The 20503-nt window shown below is 41.0% G+C and overlaps 1 protein-coding gene across 18 annotated transcripts in view; it reads left to right on the top strand.

Annotated features, from left to right (window-relative positions):
• Positions 1–20503, top strand: part of FBXO15 (F-box protein 15) — a 184581-nt gene that overhangs the window by 85788 nt on the left and 78290 nt on the right. Inside the window, exon 19 of one of the 18 annotated variants that reach the window (XM_054190725.1) lies at positions 934–1023. The exons of the other annotated variants lie outside the window; for them this stretch is intronic. The gene's annotated coding sequence lies outside the window, so the exon portion shown is untranslated. Of the gene's footprint in view, positions 1–933; positions 1024–20503 lie in introns of those variants that run through there. 18 annotated transcript variants of the gene reach the window in all.

Here is a 20503-nt window from a genome sequence, read left to right as displayed (position 1 = left end):
GAGCTGAAGGCTCTTCACTGGCTATCACTGAAAACATATCAGCTGTTTGAAATTTCTGTACAAACTGAAAATTGAAGCAGCTGTTACTATAATAGTCCCACTGGAAAGTGCTTTTCTGCTAGTGTGCTCACCTAACTGAAGAGGATGGTAGAAATATATGGACAGCTATGAATATGATAGGAACAATGTTAAATGATTGCTAACTTTGAAAGCTTCTTATATAGAAGTATTATTTTTATAATTTTACTATCCACTTGTTTAGGGACTCTAGTTGGGTACCAGGATCTCTGTGGGTGGTAGGTGCTGAATAACACAGAGTCTTCTCTGAAGTGCTCACAAAAAATGGATCCTTACACCTATATGGCATAATTCACACATATAAATATATACATTTATTCAAAGAAAATTAGAGCTGAATGCAAATGACAGTCTAGTACAATTCCTTCCTCCACCTCTGAATCCCCCCAGCCAGGTATGCCTTATTTAAGTTCATTTCTTTCGATTTATTAAGTAGGGAGAGGAAAGAGAGCCAAGGAGGAAGTTTTCAAAACGTAAGTACTCGCTCAAATAACTATAAAGGAAAGATTTTATTTTGTGAACTGGCTCCAGTTTTGCAAAGTAGACCCCATAGTTCAGGAAACATCTAGAGTAAAGCTGTCTCCGCAGCCTTTAGTGCTTTCATGTGCCCTGTAATATATTCGTGCAACTCTTTCCAGTTGGAACCTTGCCTCATTTAGATGGACTGGCGAGCAATGGAGGCAGCTGCTCTTGTTTATTTTCATCCTTGTCCTTAAACAAATGGACTTTCTCATTCTCAATATGCTTGTTTCACAGTGTGTGGTCCATTTGTCTACTGAAGACCCAAACTACTCTCAAACTGGTAGAAATCTGAATCGTGTTCATTACTTTTACTGATTTTTTTTTTTTTTTCAGATTTACATGTCTGTTACCATTAGAATTGTGCTCAAAATAAGGCACAGATGCTGAATAAGACAAAGAAACCACTGATTCATACAATGCGCTGGGCTAATCTCCCTGAACATCAGCTCATTTTGACATACACCAAGTAATTATTTCACACCATGAAATAAAAGTTCTTAAAATTCTTTCTAGTATTGTGAAATAACAATTCTGGGCAGTCTTGTTTCCATATATTTGTTAGGAGGTGCTTGGATTAAATGACGGCTGGGGGTTTGAATTCAGCAAGCTAAATCCTGTGTAGGTATGGAAATGGCTCTTCATGCCCTTGAATTTGCAAGTAATTTTTGCTTTTAGATCCTTATACCACTTGGTCCCCCACTTGGTCAATGAGATGAATATTGGGTAGGTATTGTTTAAACGGGCTTTTATTCAAATTTCTTGGACATTAGGAACTCAAATGTCAGTTCAAAACACAAAGAACTCCCTTATTCCCCCTCCTGATATGTTTTAAATGTTTTGTTGCATTTGCCAGACTGTACTGGCATTGTACACAAAGCGTGTGCATTCATGAATTTGTGTGATTGCACGGTAGTTCCCTACTGGGTGTTCTCATTTAGAAACTCCTCAGTTGAGCTGGGAGGTATCTGAGGCAGCTGCAAACACCTGCTCGCCTTCATCACCTACAAATTCCACTTTAACAAATGGAAAATAGTTGTGCCTAATAGAGTAGAAGTACATCACTGTGCCTTCACAAAGTACTTTTTGATACTGCTATTACGACAGATAGGTGAGGTATTTTCAAAACCCCAATAAAATTGGCTAGTGTAAAGGTATTTTTAACTAGCCCACTGGAAGATGTGTTTCCTTTCCAAGTGTCTTTTATTTATCCTTTGTGTTTCTGGATTCAATATATATGGCATTATTTAAATACAATTTTGTGTTAGATGCTCTGGAGCAGACATTATTTCTTGCTCTAAATATGTATAAATACGAATTTTAAGAAAAAAAAAAAAACAAACCCAAAACCCTTCCTTGTGCTCTTCCTGTACTGTAGAATGGAGATTGCACCATTTCGCTTGATGTTGGTTAAGGTCAAGGCAGTTTTGGGGCTGTCTTTCTGGAACGTGGGAGGGCAGCAATCCCAGCTGGAATAGCTGTCTGGCTGCTGCCCTGTAGCTTTGCAGCTTGGTCAGAGCAGAAGGTGTCAGTGAGATCACAGGGTAGAGAAGAAACTGGAGACTAATTGCAAAGGACCATCACTAATTGTTATGGCTTGAATATTTTGATCAGAGATAAGGCAATGACTATAGCTAAGGAAGAAAAGAGAGTCCTGCAATTGAGGTTGAAATAAGGTGTCCTTGTTTTTCCACATCTTTCTGTGAAGAGCACGAGCTATTTGTTCCAGGAGAAGCAAGCAAATAGTCCTCTGAAGGGTGTTCCTTTCTTGCAGGACAATAGAAAACAGTTTGGGGTAAATAATACCTAGCATGTGTATCTCAGAGTACAGAGACAAGTCTAACTAAGGCACTTGTACTCAGAAAGACAAAGTAAAACCTCAGAAAACAAACCAAAGCCATAAGCTTTGGTTGCTGTCATGGCACCACACCATTGCAAAGAGTGCCTGTTATTATGGCCCAGAGAACACTGGGAGCCTTAGTTGGTTGAGAGCCTTAATTGCCCTGACCAGCCTCACCTGGGACTTTCATCTGTGGCATGGAGCTCCAGTCAGAGCTCAGGCCAGGCAGGTAGCCTGGTCTCAAGCAGTCCTGACTTGCTGCCTGAACACCACAGACTGACCCTGGACCTGACCCTACCTCACCTTGTGTGATGGTCCCCAGCCTTGGCACTGTCCCCACTCAGGTTCTGTGGGGCAATGCCCAGCCATGGCCATGGCCACAGCCTGGCTTCCCTTGTGGAGCAGCCCCCTGCTCCCTGACGCCCGTCTTCAGTCCTTCCTCGGTGTTGCTGAGCTAAGGAGAGCTTTCTGAGCTCTTTCAGGCAGAGAAGGAACAGGAACGCATCCAGGATAAATGTCGCATCCTAATGAAACCATAATGGCAGAGAAATTGGCAAAAGGCTCATTATGCTGTAATAATCTACACATCTATAGGGAATAATGAGTGACTGCTAATGTTTTAGTATAACTTAAGTCTGAATGGGCCTACTATTTTTTTCTTTTCTATAATTTTCCATATTTCTTGATTATTTTTTTATGTGGAGGATGATTGAGTATGTGCTTCCTGAGACCAGTGGAGTTTAGGTGAGAGCATGCAGATGTTAATGTTTCTTGTACTTGGAGATTAACTTTACAAAATGATGTTTTCTTCTTTCAAGACTTTACGGAAAAATGCATTTTTCTGGTTCCTAATTTCCAAATGTGTACGGAGTTGCATGTGGAACTAATTAAAAAAGTTAGAAGGTGTTATCTTCATGGGCAATATTGTGTCAGGGACCATTGAGATAAAAGTTCTTTCTGCCTGCTCGAGCCTAGCAAGCCAAGCCTGTGAATTTCCAGTGAAATCATTCCCTCTCTGTTGCATAATTGCATTGTGAAAACGGTATTTTATTTTAACCATATAATGAAATACTCCTGAATCACAGCAATTGCCAAAAATGTTTCTTTCCTTCTCTTCTCCCATTCCTTCTTTCATTCCACTTATCTTTAATTCTTAAACAATCTTTGATTATTTACTTGTGGCGCAGTGTTTGCTGGATGGTATATTTTCTTTAACAGTATCCAAGGTGTAATATCAATAGAAAGATGGATAAAAGACTTTTTAATTTGTTTGCTTGTTTTCAAAATCCAGCACAATTCCTTGAAAAGCAAGAAGATTAACTATTTTTTTTATCGCCATTTTGCAGGTGCTATATTCACCTGCTTTCCAAATTAGACTGTTTGGTTGTTTGAATATGTCAGAGAGAGAAAATTTCCTCTTCTGTAATCCTTGACTTCTGGTTGACCATCTGATTTTTTCATGTTCCAGTTAGCTTTGATATACTCCAGGCAGGCGCGCTTTGTAGCGGGGGGAGGAGCTCTGGAAATCTAAAAGGCCTGAGAGGCAGGGCCGCGGTTGAAGACCCCAGGCAAAAGAAAGACCACAGATGCTGGTGATGCAAATGTAGTGCTGATAACAGAAAAAAAGACTCATACTTCAGCCTTTAAGATAATGGTTCCCAAATCGTCAGTGTTGAAGAGCATAGTGTTGCTCTGCTCTGAAGATTTGCTACGCCTTACAACAAGGAGAGACTTTTCAGGGCAGTAGGAGCTGCAGGACAGTGACCAGGTTAGAGCAAGCAGCCTCTTTGGTTTCATCCTTCGTTTGATCCATGGTTTGATCCTTGGAAAGTTTGGGAAAGGTGTCAGTGGTCAGCAGCTACGAAGCCAAATACTGAGCTGCACTGTTGGGGCACCTGGAGTCATCTAGCGCACGTGTAGTTGGTCACGTACAATTTCAAGAGTCCTTAAGACAGCGTTACATTTTGCAGGGGGACAAATTACTGAGCTGTGCAGACAGGAGGGGCAAGGACATGTAGCACAAACAGTTGATTTACTCAGTCACTGAGTTTTTCAAACCAGAGAAGCACGAGAAATAATTTCTAATAGAAAGAAGTAAAAATGGAGAGGTACGTAGTGCCTCCTTTCCTTCTCCTCTGGAGCCTTTAAAATTCATGAGGCAGCATCTTTCTGACACTGACTCCTGTCCCTTCATAGGTCAGCAGGGTGTTTTTCTGGAGTGGTGGTGGGCTACAGGCTATACCCATGATTATCTGATGCAATTATCTGCTTTTTAAAACTGTTCAGAACAAAAGATCACCCTTTCACCCTCACAGCAAATGTTTGCAAGCTGCTAAATTTGAGCAAAAGCCACTTGGGGTAGATAGCGTGGCTGACACAGGGGGAGTCTGTTGCAGGTTTTGAGCCCTTTGTATTCCCTGGTGTATTGCTGCAAACTACTAGAAAGACAGAGGTAAAAGGGGGGAGATGGTTCCCCTAGAACACAATAGAACAGCAAAGTGTTCTAATACAGCTGGCAGGTTTGCTTATCTAATGCTATTTTAAGCTAATGAAAGCAGTATTTCATCTTCATATCAAGGTTTCTATGTATTCTTACAGTTGTGAGGGTTGTCAAAGTAATTGATGTACTGCCAAAGCTGCAAGTGAGGATACAAATAGATTCTTGTGCGGGTTGGAATAGATTTCATGGTAATTTAGTGGCAATTGGTGTGTGTAGGAAGACTATTTAGTCCCTTGTTCTGAGGTAAGAACAGTCCACTGGTAATGTAGATCTTGAGGAATATAGATGTTGCCTTTCTGAATAGGCCAGTAATTTGTCTAACCTTGTATTTTGCTTAGATCAATGGCTGAAACTTCAGAGGAAGATGCAATCATTTTTTAATTTGAGGTCTTATGGCTGGCCTGGACTAGCTTCTCTTTACATCTGCATACGATGGTTATGTTTTGGCCCTTTAACATGAGCAAAGTTATGTTCCCTGTGATCAACTGCTGGTACGGATGCTTTGTGGGAGGATGAGGAAAGCATTCCCAGACCTTGCTCTAGGTACCTAGCAAGGATGCGATGCAGCACGCCAGCCTTCAGAAGCCAGCATTTCTTGTATGTCAGCAAATAACTGGGCGATCTTTCTGGGTGGCTTGACCATGTTCTTCTCCCTGTGCATCCTCAATGCAACAGGACAACACCCTTCTCTTGTGGTGTGCTCTGGGATCCCTGACCCAGCCTCCTCCAGATCAGGGGCTTGGCCAGAGCATATGGTAGCTCTTATTACTCCTTCTTATCATAAGGAAATCAAAGCTCAAAGGCGAGGGAGTAGTGAATCCCCCCAGGTCTTGCTCTGTTACAGGCTTACACAGTTATGGTGTGCATCTCTCCTGGAAGCTGAAAAGTGTTCCTGTGTCCCTCATGGCTTTGTGTACTTGACAAAGCCATTTTATGCTAATTTATACATCCCAAAGTTGCTTCTAGTTAGGGATTTCATGAAGGCTACTAGAAGTACTGAATATGACCATGTTTTTCACTGAATCAACAAATCCTTATGTTTCTCTTAATACTAAAAAAAATAAATACTTCTCATGGCAACTATCCAGTTGAACCATGTCTTTTGCGCTCTCAAAATTAGAAGAGAAACTCTTAGCTACGTGCAAAAGAGATGCATGACTGCTTTCTAATAATGCATCTTAGATTGTGTACTGAGGTTTTTTATCTTAAGAAGCTTCACCTTATGTTTCCAAAGGTGTCCCTTTTGGACAAATGTCCCTTCCAAGTAGAAGTGATGACATCTTGTGATGTGTCAGAGAGCAGGCGGCAGAGAACTTTGGTTCCTTCCAGTGTTTTGGTTTCTTTCTTTCCAGTGAAGACTGGCAGGGGCGCTGCAGGAAGACTAGGGAAAGACTTCAAACCTAGTAAAACACAGTCAAGGACAGAAGTGGATGTAAATTACCTGATAACAAATGAAAGGAGAAGCTTACTGTGTTCAGTGACTGTTTCTGAAGGTGAACTGTGAATTTTTTGCTGTTCCTGCTGCTGTACAGCTTAAGACAGATTCAGTCTGCAAACTTATTTTAAATACTGCAAAATACTAGTAAATAAATAGTATTTTGTTTGGGGAAAGCCTACCAGTGATCTGTTACTGCTACGATGCTCCAGTAATCAGCCACTGATGTTATGTACGTGTTGATGTTTATAGTCTAGATGGTACACAGATGTGAGTTATTTGCTTGTTTTCACTTTGCCTTCTTTGGCATGAGTATTACTTTTGAGTGAGCGAGTGAGTGAGATTACTAATGATTTCATGCATTAAATGCATGAAAAAGTGAAAATAAGAATGATAATATTTTCCTTGGCTATTACAGTTACTGTGCAGACCATATATTTTTGTTTTCTCATACAGTGCTTTTTCAAAGTTTAGTTACTGTGGTCCTGCTTTTTTGGCCTGTGCCATGTGTCCATCCAGGATATTACACTAACCAGATCTGTGGAAATATTTCTGTGTCTTCTGTATCTTATGAATTTTTTTTTTCTTTTTTTGAGGGCTTAGAGGGGAGGAAGCATTACTAAAGCTGTTGTAATAGTTGAACTAAGACTGTGACTTCAGTTTTCTTTGATTTAGGTACCCTTTCCCAGTTGAGGTGAAGGCACGCTAATAGCTAATTTAAGTCTGAAAATGGATTTCCTTTTCTTATTGCCTTTTATGAACTTTACAGAAATTGCCTATGATCTTTCAAGGATTGTTAAACGATTGAGAACCACTGAAGTATCAAAATTTGTATGTAGGGGAATCGATTGAAAACAATTGTAAGATTCTGCCAGTAGATGGTGCAGTTAGTAAAAATATGCTGTGGAGACTTCAGCATGAATGAACAAATTTGGAGTTTTGTGACTTCTGACAAGGTCCTTGGCTAGTGAGACAAATGAACTGGTTGGTTTGATTTAATATTTTCTTCTGTTACAGTAAATTTTGCAACCTGGTAATCTCAGCTATAGAATTTAGAGGAAACTATAACTGCCACAGTAGTCAAAATGATGAGTTTGGAAGTAAATTTGCGGTTATTCTGCTCAGTGGTTAAATCCTCTCTACCCTATATAGTGCAGACTAGTACTATGACAAATCTAGTCTCTCATGCTTGGACAAAACATTTTGGAGTTTCCTATGGTAACCTGCAGCTGGGCCTTTTTGAGACAGCAGCATGTTGCAATTTGGTTGTCTTTTAAATTGAAGGTTCCAGTACTTTAAGGACTAAGAGTCTATGGTCAATTTGAATGTTTTGTGAGAAAAGCTGTGTTCCTTGGAAGTACTGTGAAAAATTGCAGTAAAAACATTCTTCACCGTGGCTAAATTGATAAGCTACAGATTTTTAATGCAGCTTCTAGAGGCTGTGCTTGGAAACATTTGGTGTGAAGGATCAGTTTCTGCAATGTATTTCAAAAATAATAGGGGGCACTATGAAGAGCTAAAACTTTGTCAGTATTCCAGAATCTGAGCTTGTTACTGAAGGTAATGATGAACATCATGAAACTGAAGTTGTTGGAAGGATTATCTTTAAAGTTTTAAGTTGACAGAGATACAGGTACAATGTATACCTCTGAGTCTGTATAAAACTGAAAATTTCAAAGTATTTAAGAAATACAAGGAAATGTTTTATGATGACCTACATCAGTCCGTTAGCCTGTGAAGCATGCTATTGTCCATGGAACAATCAAAGTAAAACCCATTTTTTGGTTCTTGAACACGATCTAAAAACTATAAAGATGGGATCAATAGCTGTCTCACTACTGTGGCTTTGTTTGTTTGAATAACTCTGTGGGTAGTGTTGACTACGTGTTTTGGAAGGGCTGCAGACAAGGCAAGAGAAGAAATTGGGAATCAGAGGGAACAGTAGGAGGTAAAATGAGGGGAACCTTTGTAAGTTTGGCTAAAAGAACATGTGCAACTGCCTTATGGGTTGCTTATTTTGCTCAACACTAAGGCCAATATTTTCAAAAGCAATTAGAACAGTTGCATGCATCAATTTTATGCATGAAGTGAGGCACCTGTATTGCATTCTTTGCTCTCTAGAAATTCTGAATTACTGTTTTGCTTTTCAAAAGGACATAAATTCTTTTAAGATGCTGCTAATTGAACACCTAAAAATTAAGCCACTCACTATCACGGGAAGAATATGGCGAATTAAGTCAAGCTTGAGGAATAAACTGATATTGATCATTTTGGCACAAAGCCAATAGGAATAAAGTACTTGTAAAACTACTGATCCGTGTTTTATATTTTAGAAAGCTGAGCTATCTCAGAAGAGTCATCCCGCTTTTTGACCCACTCACACTACTAGAGAGAAGAGCTTCAAAACAGAAAGCTTTTCATGCTTCCTCTGCATGGCATCGACTTACATAGCTCTCCAGTTAATAAACACTGTGTTTAAAGTCCAAGCAGTGCACTAAGTTCTGCTGCCATTTTATATTTGCGAACTAGTCTTGCTTCCAGGATTCTTGGCCCCCGCTGCCTGTTGAGAGCGCTGCCTGCACCCCAAGCCTATCAGCAAATCAAGCCACTCCAAGACTTTCCTGACAGCTGTTTGTAAGCTGCTAAGCGAAAGCTTGCATCTGTATGCTGACTCTGTGAATCGTGATATGTAATACCTAAAATGACAGATGAATTACCTATTTCTCCATGAATTTTTAGCTCCTCTCATCTTACATGGGGATTGTGAACTTTGCGTTGCACTGTACGTGCTGTTTGCTTGGTGTCTTGAGGCTGGGGTTAAGTTCCAGGTGCTCTGTTTGTCAGCAGGTTATGAACTTGGTGTTCTTAGAGAATTTAAGGACTTTTTAACAAAAAGCGTGCTATTTCTTTTGCTAATGTTGCTTCTGTCGTTGTTCCAAAGGTGGCAAGAGACCATGCATTCTTAATCTTCAGTCTTCTGAAGATTTAGCTGAAGATTCAGCTCTCCACAAGAAGTAGATGTGCTGTTAATGTCACACAGCTCCTTTAATTAGGCAATTAGCAGTGGAATGACAATGCTAAGAAATCAGGAGTGGAAAAAATAATAGACCTGCCAGGCCATAACAGTTCATCAGTTACTACAGTAATCTTTTAGTCTCATTCCTTTATGATCTAATATCCTCGGTGGTACTGTCATGTTTATAATTCTGTTCCTACCAATGAAGCTGCACAGCCTAATAGATCTGTCCCAGGTAAGCAGTTTTCACTCTGCAGAACATAGGTGCTTTGCCTACTCAATGGTCCATGTCAGCTATTAAGTACTGACAACGGTCTTCTCTGAATAGCCTTTTAGCAAACAGCTTATTTCAGTTGGCTTGCATAGTGCAACTATGAGGGTTTTAGGGTGAAGGGTTTTTTTTTGGTTGCTGGCTGGAGTTCTTGATTATTTTTATTTTTCAAAAATGCTTTTCAGTACTCAGTATCAATTCAAGCAATAGTGATATCTTTATGCAAGTGTATTGGGTCAAAAATATGTCCTTGCTCAACATAGCTTTTTAAGAAATTGGTGCACAAACTGTGACTTGCCATTAGCAGTTCATCCTTCTACTTACAGAACACATTTATTAATCGTCCAGTATGTTTTGCCAGTTGGGAAACGCTTTGAAGATGCATTGTTTCAGAGTTCATCAATTTGGGTTTTTTTTTAAGCTTTTTTCTTTATTTTCCAAAGAAAGAAACAATAAAATATAGGATTTGCTTTTATGAAGTGCATTCTTTGACTTTTTCCACAGTCTGCTGTTACTAGGATGATTAATTGCTCAGGCTAGAAGACAGGACTTTTCAGAGAGCTTGCTTTATCTGATAGAGGCTAAATTCATTCAGAGCGGGGAGAGGAAAATACATTGGTTTGTGCTTACAAAATGGTTTGTATATTTTAGAAGTAAAGTTTTAAAGAAACACATTGTTTCTGATAGGAGAGAGACATGAGAGAAAATGAAAGGAAGCTCTGATACTGGTACTATGCATAGTTTGGCAAAGACCCAGACTAATTTTAAATGAACTTTAAAGTGCTCGGTTACAGCGAGCAATGTTTTGTTTCGACAAATACTTGTAAAGTAGATTGGCTAGTTTGTAGCTTCAAAGACAAGCAAAGTAAAAAGATGAAGTAAATCCTGTTTGTTGTTAAGGAGTTCTTAGACTGAGCTGCCTCGCAATGGGAAGAGTTAATTCAATGTGTGTGTACAGGAGACCTAATTATGCTTTTATGGTAATGCATTCATGTGCTAACTAAGCCTCTGGACACCCTGTATGACACTTCGTGCAAAGTCATTCACTGTTTCATGAGGTGGTGTCTTCAGGAACAGTCATCTGGGTTTGTCTTACTGGGCAAGCGTACTCAATGTCACCTTACTAGGGGAAAGGTTGGACTGTCGTCCTGTGGATCCAGCTGGCTCCTCGGAGTCTCCTGAGAACGGGGTCACCTCTGCAGGGTTAGAATCATAGAATAGTTTGGGTTGAAAGGGACCTTTGAAGGTCATCTAGCCCAACCTTCCCTGCAATGAGCAGGGACATCTTCAACTAGATCAGGTTGCTCAGAGCCCTGTCTGACCTGATCTCGAATGGTTCCACGGATAACATATCTACCACCTCTCAGGGCAACCTGTTCTAGTGTTTCACCACCCTTATATCTTATTTATTATCTTATATCTATTACTTACTATCTTACATCTTACATCTTATTTATTCCTTCTATATAGTCTAAATCTTCCCTCTTTTAGTCTAAAACCATTACCCCTTGTCAAATCGCAACAGGCCCTGCTATAAAAAGTTTGTCCCCATCTTTCCTGTAGGCCCCCTTTAAGTACTGAAAGGCCACAATAAGGTATCCCTGGAGCTTTCTCTTCTCCAGGCTGAACAACCCCAACTCTCTCAGCCTGTCCTCATGTTTGCTGCACACCTCAGGGGACGTGCTGGATGGTGGCCAGGGCCTGAAGGAAGAGCTGGGGGAGAGGCCGCTCAGGACCCAGAGCTGATGACACAAAGCTGGGGGTGTGGCTGACACACTGGAAGGCTGTGCCGCCACACAGAGAGACCTGGACAGGCTGGAGAGCTGGGCAGAGAGGAACCTTATGAAATTCAATAAGGGCAAGTGTAGGGTGCTGCATCTGGGGAGGAATAACCCCATGCACCAGTACAGGTTGGGGGCTGACCTGCTGGAGAGCAGCTCAGTGGAAAGAGACCTGGGAGTCCTGGGGGACAACAGGATGACCATGAGCCAGCAATGTGCCCTTGTGGCCAAAAAGGCCAATGGCATCCTGGGCTGCATCAAGAAGAGTGTGGCCAGCAGGTCAAGGGAGGTCATCCTCCCCCTCTACTCTGCCTTGGTGAGGTTGCACCTGGAGTACTGTGTCCAGTTCTGGGCTCCCCGGTTCAAGAAGGACAGGGAACTGCTGGAGGGGGTGCAGCAAAGGGCTACCAAGATGATTAGGGGTCTCGAACGCCTTTCTTATGAAGAAAGACTGAGGCATTTGGGTCTCTTCAGTCTGGAAGAAAGATGTCTGAGGGGGGACCTTATCAACACTTATAAATACTTAAAGGGTGGGTGTCAGGAGGATGGGGCCAGGCTCTTTTCAGTGGTGCCCGGGGACAAGACAAGAGGTAACGGGCACAAACTTGAGCATAGGAAGTTCCACCTAAACATGAGGAGGAACTTCTTTCCTTTGAGGGTGGCAGAGCACTGGAACAGGCTGCCCAGAGAGGTGGTGGAGTCTTTGTCTCTAGAGACATTCCAAACCCACCTGGACGTGTTCCTGTGCAGCCTGCTGTAGGTGACCCTGCTGTGGCAGGGGGGTTGGACTAGATGATCTCCAGATGTCCCTTCCAACCCTATGATTCTCTGATGGGTTTCCAGAAGTATTACTGTGAATGAAGGACCCTGCTGATCCTGGTGAGAGGTGGGGATAGTCTTGGGAAAGTGAATGCAGACAAGATGTTTGCATTTGCTGTGCTCTATTCCAAGCTTAGATGCTGTCTGGACCTTGGATAACAAGTGCCATTTGTTGAGGATTTGCTTTAGTCTGGGGATGCACGGACAGCAAAATCTCTCAAAGAACGTAATGACCTGTATGACAACAGTGATAAGTAAAGGATCAGAAGTGAATTCTGACTTGCTTTGTGGTCTAGAGACATAAAAAAAAATAATATTTTTATCTTACCCTCTGTTCATCGAAGGGTGGCCTGTGTGGATCCTGTGTTCTCCCTCTCTGTATTTCACTGTGTATGCCCTTCTGCAGTAAGTGTTGAGCAGACGGGCCGGACTGGTGTAGGTCAAGTTTCAACAGCTGCTTCTTCTGTAAAGCAAAATGAGGAGGGATCCATCTTCTTTAGCAGCTAGGAGAATGCCTCTTTCGCAGATCGGGTTCATCTGCAGGACCCCAGGAATGTTTCTGCTGGTTTAATTCTTCTCCAAAGCCAGTCCCCTTTCCTGTTTGTGTTGCAACGAGCGGTGATAGCTGTATGCTGTGAGGAAAGCTACAGTAGTTTAATGTGTATCTCTAAGCTCGTGTGAACCGAGCCTCTCACGTGGTTGCATGTGGCAGTGTAAAAGCTGATCTAAATCCAGGTGACTTGGCTGGCTGTAGAGTCTTGGTCTTGAATGGGACGGGGAAAAATGAGGGAAAGTCTTGTGAGGAGGGAAAATGTTTTCCCTTCTGCCTCTCTCTTTCTGTCTCTTTCCCCATCAGCTTTATGAGAGAAAACTTGTAGCTTTCAGGTCTGTATATTTTCCAAAAATTATTGCATTCTATATATAGTAGATATTTTCTTGTAAATGAAAAATAAAAGAAGGAATTTGGGGTCAGTCTAGAGTGAACAGATTGTCTGGTTTTCCTCGAGGGTTTTAATTTCTACAAAAATAAAGCAAGTCTTGTGTATAGACTTCTGTATTTTAACAGAACTGTTTTTTATACCCAAACAGCTACCCTTGGTTGTCTTCCTCATCACCATCACAAGTTACTCCCCCTGCTCCAGATAAAACTTAAGAGGGGGTTGCAGTGCCAGAAGTGTCCTTAGTGGTCAGACTGCATCTCTTAATCACCTCAGAATGTTGAGTTCTGTTTTTTAAGGAATAGGTTAGAGAGAAAAAAGGAGCAGCACTGGAGGGGAAAAAAAAGAAGGGGGGTTATTTTGAAATGAAAAATACCTCTCACCTCTATCAGCTCTTTTGTTCAGCCTTCAGAAATGCAAGTGTTAATCCTGTCCCAGAGTTCGAATATCAAGCCCCTATTTCTGTTGGGGCTTTCCTGTCTTCCTCTCAGTGTCTCTTACACTGTATAAGTAAATTCTGAGTTGTGTGAAATGCTCACTTATTATAAGTGGATTGAGTTAGCCATACAATACATACTGCTTTAGATATAAATAATCCATCTTGAAGACAGACTAGATGATCTCTGGAAACTTTTCTGGCACTTTGATTCTGTTATGGGCATGATGAGACGGTGACACGTTTTTGTTTCCCCAATGTTGATTGATAGCTTTTCCCTTTGAAAAAAATGAGAGCTTGTTTTTGACAACAGTTACTTCTGCCCCAAACATCCTTGCTCCTGCTGCCTTACCTTGTCCATGAAAGATGAAAGACCTTCTGTAACTGGCTGAGGGACGATGTGCAGACAAAAGTAAAAATACAGTGGGAAAGGTGGAGGTGAGATTAATGTGAGGGCAATGTATGTCTTTTTTGATAATGGTCTCAAATATATATGAATTTCTTACATGCAGCACTGGTGTGTTTGCAGCAATATCCATATAAAGATGCTATGTTTGCCTCCATCTGACCAGAGTAAGGTAGGAGCTTTCGCAACTGGGCAATTTGTTAGTAATTGAAGCACAGATTTATCAGACTAACAGTTATATCTAGAGGGAAAACAAGAAACAGTAATAGCACAAGAGATCCTTCAATATCAAACTGGGTAACAGAAAGGCTGAAGTCCTCCATCAGCTTTTTTTACTCAGGTTGAGCAATTGGATCAGAGAAGTCAATGGCACCTTGTACACACGACAAAATACAGGAGTATCACTGTCTGTGGAGCCCGGCTGGAAAGTAACGTGATGGTACGTTTCTTCCTGCCAGCGGTGTCTCCTTGTCAGCAGAATTGTCATCATTAATCCTCCTCTTTCAGGTTGCGAAGCAGCTGTGAGAATAGCTTGATTGGCCCCATTGTCGTGGTGGTACAATACTGCTCGTCTGAAGTTTTCTGATGGCAAAGACTCTGATCATGGCATATTGTGACGGTTCTGAAGATAAGATTGTACAAATGCATTCTGTGAGAACTTTGAAACTAGGCATGAGGTTTTGTCTTGCTTACTTACAAAGTGTATCCACCACAGCTTTAGGTGGTGGCTGGAAGAGTTACTTGTTGTTTGTGTTGTGAACAGTAATGTGGTGACATAAACAGCAACAGCTGCTTCTAGGGTGTTAGGAAAACAGAAATGAATCCATAAACATTTTTATCAAATTTATTTTCATTATTTATGTAAATATCTAGTTCTTCAGGATGTACAAAACTGAGGTGGATGTTTCATTCAAACAAACAATCTCAAATTCGTTCTTGTATTTCTTTCTTTCTGTTTGTCCAAAAAGATGAACAGTCTTCTGCATCTGTAACATCAAAATTTTAGAAGGCCTGTAAAAGAGTATTTTGGGGGTTTTTTTTGGTGGGCATTTCTTTTCAATTTTTTTATTTTTAATTATTTCTTTTTTGTTCAGTCTTCAGTACTGGGAAAAGCACTGAAGTACTGCTTGAATCTGTCTGGGACTTCTTCCTACTACAAGATGGTCATTTTTGCTGTTGCTTTTTTTTTTGTGTGCTGTTTTGTTGTTGTTGTTGTTTGGGTTTGGTTTTTTTTTAGTCATGGAGGACTTGATTTTCTTTCTTTCCCTCACTGTAAATTATTTATAGGCAATTTTAATATTTTTAATCTGGAGCCCTCACTAAATATTGCTTGAGGATCTTGAAGCTGGTGCTGAAAACAAAGTTATTTCATGATGGTGAAGATGTAAGTTTTGGGGGCCTTTGCGTTGTGTCTAGAATTGTTTGAGGAAAATCACCCTTTTTATTTGCTGGATTTGAAGGATTCTGAACTTGTAGTGCAGTTGCACTTGGAGAATTCATTAACACTGCTGTAAAAATGAGTTAGGTGGTGCCTAGAGTGTATTCAGGAGTTTAACTGCATAATATTTTAACCTACGCTGAAGGCAGGAAAAGAAGAAAAGTAGGAATATTAAGTTTATAATGGGGGGCAGAATGTGTTAAGTTTTAATGAGTTATCTGGAGCATAAAAGGGAACGAGCACAGAACCAAAGAAGTAAGATTTGACCATTGTAGCAGTTAATAGGAGCAATACTACCTTATTTTTGATCCTAAAGAAGGGTGGCAGGCTGTTGTTGTAAAATTATTGGAAGATGAAACAATGGGGTTCTTGATGGAAGATGTAGTAATGTTTGAGGAGTTAAATGCTGATCTCAAACGTACTTAAGTTGGGAAAGATGAGCCTGCAGGAGCAAATGTGATGAAGGATATATGTGATATACTTGCAAAATACAATCGTGAAGAGAGTACTGGCCTTGGCTAGTTTGTGCTTGCAGCATGTCATTAAGCATATCTTTTACGACTTTTATATATATTGTCTGCCTCTGTGGTTGTGCAAGGTTTGTAACAATTTAATTAACTAGTATTCGTTATTATTTGAAAAATATGGGGGGGGGGAAGAAAAGCTATGGACTTGGAATTGACAGAACACTTGTCTAATCAGCAATGCAGTTACACTATTCTGAGAAGACCTGATTTTTGGGGCAAAGCTTGCATACTTCACAGATTACTCTCTCTGTCTCATATTAACAAGTCAAGAGAAAGGAGGTAGTCAAGATACAGCTTCAAGAATAAGAGAGTAGAGACATCTTGTCTCTTTTTCCATGATATCCCTCAAGTGTGGCACTTGCTCCCTATGTAAGTTAAAGTAGGCCAAACTGCAAATGTGCAAATCGTGCAGCAAAGTCTCTCTTGACAGGAAATTTAAGGGAGGTATATACTGACAGGTAAGGAAATGTTAGTTTTGGCTGCAATGTGCTTGGTAATTACTTGAAAAAGAACATCTTGACTTTTTTTTTTTTCTTCCTAATTTTGATCTCATACCTGCTAATCTGTATGTGACGTCTGTCAGAGTTCTGCCGTTCAGTTGACATGATTAGACATTGTTCTGTCTCTGCTTGAAAAATGTCTTTTTTCTTGTATCCCATGAAAGCTTGAAAAGGAAACTCTTGTGACAAAAAGACTGAACTTGATAACTGATAAAGAGGCCATGCAGATAGAAATGGGTGCCTTTATACAGCCTTTAAACTTGTCCTTTGATTCAGAAATACAAGTTACCTTAAACTAGTTTCTTTGTTTTGATCGTTTTTGCTGTTTGTTGTGTTGGTTTTTTTTTAAATAAATGCAGTGCAAAAAGCCGTCAGAATAATGATGAGTACTTAGGGTTCTTGCAATTCTGGCAGATTTTAATCACTATAATCTAATCACTATAGATTTTAGACCTTATCTGTAACCATATAGGTGGCTTTTCTCCTCATCTGCACAGATCTGATGAGGGGCCTGACAGCAGCAACATAATGAGTTCTTGATTCATCATGTCTCTTAGACCTGGTTAGATTCTTAAGTCTTGTTGGATTACTTAAGGGACCTGAGGGTACTCTTAGGTGTCTTCCTGAGGGATTTTGCTCTGAAGCTAGGCCTGAAACCTTAAAAAGATAAAAAGATTTTTTTTTTTTTTTTTTTTTCATTCCCCCGCCGCACCCTCCCCCGCCACCCTGGCCCCTGCTAACAGGCTGGTGAACCTTGATCTTTCCAGGCTTTATGCTCTAGAGTTTTGGGAAGCTCTCTTACTTCAAGCTTCATTACAAGCGTTGCACATCCAGTCAACAAAAAAACCCTACTTGACCAATCACGAATAAACAATATAGTCCACTTGGCCATGAATAAATATTTCACAGAAAGATCTGTGTGAACAAAGATATGAAAAGGCCATTGTTTAGTTTCCAATTAGATGTGAAAAGAAATCATGAGGAGCACTATCACAGAAAAGAGACTGAGCTGCTTCAGTTCAGTTATTTGTTAAAGTCTGTTTTTGTTCATGTCTTGATATTTGTTTTAGTAATGCTCCTTCCCTGGGAATATATTTGTTTGGCATCTTGTAGAAAGCAGCTTAAATTGTGTGCAGAGAGGTGCAGTCCAAGACTCCTGATGGAGCACTTAAGGATTGGAGAGATTTGTATACTGAATAAGAAGATCCTCATTTGTGTGTATAGACTAATATCATGGTACATTTGGCTACTGTAGAGATAATCAGTGTTTGTGTTTTGTTTTTTTTTCTTGTTTGTTTTGCTGGGGCCAGTGGTAGAATGATATATTTTGGTACCTGTTTTGTTGAGTATATTTAAACTAGTGGATATTTAGTATTAGTAATGATTTTTTCTGACACGACTGACATGCTGGAGGGAAGAGATGCCATCCAGAGGGACCTTGACAGGCTGGAGAGGTGGGCCCATGCCAACCTCATGAAGTTCAACAAGCCCAAGTACAAGGTCCTCCATCTGGGTCGGGGCAATCCCAAGCACCGATATAGGCTGGGCAGTGACTGGCTTGAGAGCAGCCCTGAAGGAAAGGACTTGGGGGTGCTGGTGGATGAGGGGCTCAACATGAGCCGTCAGTGTGCACTAGGAGCCCAGAAAGCCAATTGTATCCTGGGCTGCATCAGGAGAAGCGTGGCCAGCAGGTCGAGGGAGGTGATTCTCCCCCTCTACTCCACGCTCATGAGACCCCCAGCTGGAGTACTGTGTCCAGTTCTGGAGCCCCTACTACAAGAAAGATATGGACATGCTGGAACGTGTCCAGAGAAGGGCCACGAGGATGATCAGAGGGTGGAGCACCTCTCCTATGAGGACAAACTGAGAGAGTTGGGGTTGTTCAGTCTGGAGAGGAGAAGGCTCCGAGGAGACCTTATAGTGGCCTACCAGTATCTTAAGGGGGCCTACAAGAAAGCTGGTAAGGGACTTTTTAGGATGTCAGGTAATGGTAGGACTAGAGGGAATGGATTAAAACTAGAGATGGGTCGATTCAGACTGGACGTTAGGAAGAAGTTCTTCACCATGAGGGTGGTGAGACACTGGAACAGATTGCCCAGAGAGGTGGTGGAAGCCCCATCCCTGGAAGTTTTTAAGGCCAGGCTGGATGGGGCTGTGGGCAACCTGATCTAGTGGGAGGTGTCCCTGCCCATGGCAGGGGGGTTGGAACTAGGTGATCTTTAAGGTCCCTTCCAACCCTAACAATTCTATGGTTCTATGATTTATAAAGCAAAACAGCAGCATTGCAGCACTTTCCCTTGCCTATAATGGACAAAACCCCACAGTTCTTAAGTAAATTTCTTCTGCTAAAAAAAATGTGTATTTATGCAAGCGTTGCATTATTTGATGCAGGAATAGAAACAAAATGCGGTAGTTCATTCCTAGCCTTGTCAGCTGGCCAAGGTAAGTGGCAGGTAGGGTATTGTCATCTGACACTCCCCATGGAAAATAAATTGTAATGAAGTTTGTGGTCGTAGCAGAAAACCACACATCTCTTACGCCAGGTTCAAGAGCAGCTACAGTCTGTCTTCCTTTTTCTGTGTTAGGATGTTGTCTTTGATGCAGAGACTGCAGAATGAAAAGCTGGACCCTTTCCAGAAAGTTATTGAAATCAATCTTCGGTAACTGTATTGGCTTTCACTGTGTACCAAGGTCACAGAGCTGCATGAGCAGACAGCCCTGTTAAAAACAGGTTTTGAGTATTTTAAAAGGTGTCTTTTTACAGTTTGAATAAAAGAGCAGGAGCCTTAGAAAAATATGCTGTAGATATAGTATTTACTACTGTTGTCCTCATCTTCTGCCTTTTTTACTCTCCAGCTGCAATCTGCAGGTCAGTTTTTATATCAGTAACAGCTTTCCAATGTTTGTCAAATCAAAGCTCTGAAGGAAAGAAAGATACTGGTTGACCCACAGTTTCTAGCACTGGTAATTAGAAATACGAGTGCGTGTCTTTTGGGTGGGGTGGTGTTTTGCCTTTATATACAAAGGAGGTGGTAGTTTTGGTTAAAGGTGGTTGGTGTTTTCGTGGTGAAGTGTTGTTCTCACCAGAAAAAAAATCAGCATGTCAAAAACTCCTCTCTGTCTGAAGGTTTGTGATAGTTATGTGTTACGCTGAGCTTTTCCAGCTCTTGAGTAAACTGGAATTTCTGGGTTGAAAAGGAGGTGTAGGTGCTAAAGTGGCTTTTACTAAGCCCACCACAGTACTCGCTCCACTATAGTTTGAGGCCTGGATTCAAGTTTATCTCTACCTGCATCAGACGAGTCACCTGAACAAGGAGAGTGTTAAGATACGAAGATATTAATTGTTTTGGGGTGGATCTCTTATTTCTTCTCCTGAAGCATTTTACTTCATGCTCGCAGTGATGCACACGTTTGGCAATTGAGCCTGGGTGGAGGCAGGGAGGAAGAGGTAGAATTAATTGCCTTATGGCTGTGCTTGCTTCATGTTTTAGGAGTGGGTCTTGGATGTCTGGAGCAATAGTGCCAGGATGGCTTGATGAATCTCAGGTGCCTGTAAGAAAGGCAAATCTTGCAGAGCTGTTTAGGCTGTTCACTGGGATCAGAATATGTCTTTCATTTACTTACACTATGTATCGATTATGGAGAAGGACAATGCCTTACAGGAAATAGCTTTTCACTAAGGTTGTCTGGGATTTAAAAAGAAAAAGAAAGTAGTATTGTTGTGTAAATGCTTGCTGCAGCCTATGGAGAACGTATGGCCTGCAACTTAATTTCTTATGACCAAAGGCCAAATGTTTACTTTTTCAGTTGGCTTTTTATTTTTTTTTCATGTTATTGAGTATTTCTAAGGTCAGAAGAGCTGGCCAAATAAGCTTCAAAGCTGTAGTTATCCCTCAGCAAGGATAAAGGCATCCAACCTTTATTGTGGGATTTCTGTGAACTATATCTGAGTGTATGTGCTCTGTTTTATGCCTAGAAATCGACAGAGCTGACCCCTGC

Source organism: Rissa tridactyla, chromosome 2 (assembly GCF_028500815.1).
Source record: "Rissa tridactyla isolate bRisTri1 chromosome 2, bRisTri1.patW.cur.20221130, whole genome shotgun sequence".
In the NCBI taxonomy this organism is placed as follows: Eukaryota; Metazoa; Chordata; class Aves; order Charadriiformes; family Laridae; genus Rissa; species Rissa tridactyla.
Note: the sequence above shows the minus strand (reverse complement) of the source record. Positions and strands in the feature narration are given on the sequence as shown.